Below are 1,583 nucleotides of genomic sequence, written 5' to 3' on the forward strand. Positions count from 1 at the left end.
GAAGTAGAGAGGAGCACCGAACGGTCAGTCTGCCTGKTGGCATTAATCGTATTAATCGTCAAGTGCCAAAAAATAATCGATTAATGTTTTTCTGACGATTAATTGCACACGATACGATTATGCCCAACCCTACAAGGAGGGAAAACATAGCGTGACATTTAACACGTCAAATTTGATAAGTCACCTTAAACACAATCTTTGTTTTGATGTCCACCCTGCTAAAGATGCTATCAACAAGCCTCCAAGAAGCTATCTGGACTCAAATCTGTTGGTGAGGCTTTTGGCAAATCCAAGAATTTGCCAGAGAGGATGCAAGGGCTCAAGCCATGAAAGATTTATTCATGGAAATGATGGCACTTGACAACCAGCCTTTCACCCTTGTTGAAGGCAGAGGCTTTTTTCAGCTCATCAGCCACTTTGCGCCGTGGTTTACCATGCCGAGCCGCCGCTACTTTTCTGACTTGTGTCTTCTAGTTAAGTATGACGTCATCGCCAAATGCATTCACACTTTGACAGCAACGCAAATGACATAAGCTTCACCATAGATGGACTCACACAAGTACAGGTTCCAGTAGATTTTTTAAAACTCTTGTCTTCAATGTGGACATCTTCAGTGTTGGACAAAATGTTCATAAGTTGGTATAAGTTGTCTAAAATGCCATAGTAGGACTGGATGATTTAAAAAAAAATACATATTGAGTAGACATATGATTAATATCAATAGGAAACAGTGTTTCCCCTAGAAAATTGGTCTGGTGGGGGGGTGCTACTTGTTTTATAAAAACATTAAATTTACGTGACTCACCTGCAATTATGGTAATAAATTTAYACATACATGAATATTTAATTGCCTAACTACATCCTAGTTAAGGACTACTCATGATAATTATCAATAAAATTATTATTGATAATAAATGATCAGAACTGTGTGCAGCAGATGATCTGAGTCCAGAGTTCTCAGTTTGAAACCTTCTGGAGCTCTTCTGTGTGACTCTAGGTGGGACAGAGTGTGGATGGTTGATTGTCTCTTTTGTGTCCCTGATGGAGACTGGAGACCTGTCCAGTAGGGCTGTGTATTGGCAAGAATTTGGCGATACGATACATATCATGACAGAGGGGTCACGATACGATGTATCCCGATATATTGCAATACTGATTACATGCCCATATTACACACTGTCCCACAGACAGGACAGAAGAGAAAAAACAGCGGTAGGATCCTGGGTTTTTCCTAAAAATGCATGCCCAAACCACCTTTCTAAAAGGTTTAACTACTATTTCTATTTCTATCATGCATAAAAATCCCTTACCAGGCAACCTTGGCACTAAAAATTATTGGTTTTATTCCTAGTAGCGAAGTTTAACACTTCCCACCTACCACATAATTTCTTAGCCCTCAAACCCTTCACCAGCGTGGCCCATAAACATGTTCCACCTGGAGGTTTGCCTACCTACCACAGCGTGACTATTTTATAGATTAGTGCACCTGGAGGTTTTACCGACCTGCCACAGATTACTTTTTACCCGAAAGTCAATCTGGAGGTTTTTTTCAGAAAAGCGCTTAAAACGGCCTAAGTTGAGCA

At 40.4% G+C, this 1,583-nt stretch overlaps 1 protein-coding gene across 2 annotated transcripts in view; it reads left to right on the forward strand.

The window, feature by feature from the left end:
* The window catches only part of mbd5 (methyl-CpG binding domain protein 5), a 59,892-nt gene that overhangs the window by 10,210 nt on the left and 48,099 nt on the right, over positions 1–1,583 (forward strand). The window lies entirely within an intron of this gene.

The sequence above is a fragment of the Austrofundulus limnaeus genome, unplaced genomic scaffold (genome assembly GCF_001266775.1).
Source record: "Austrofundulus limnaeus strain Quisiro unplaced genomic scaffold, Austrofundulus_limnaeus-1.0 Scaffold87, whole genome shotgun sequence".
NCBI lineage: Eukaryota > Metazoa > Chordata > Actinopteri > Cyprinodontiformes > Rivulidae > Austrofundulus > Austrofundulus limnaeus.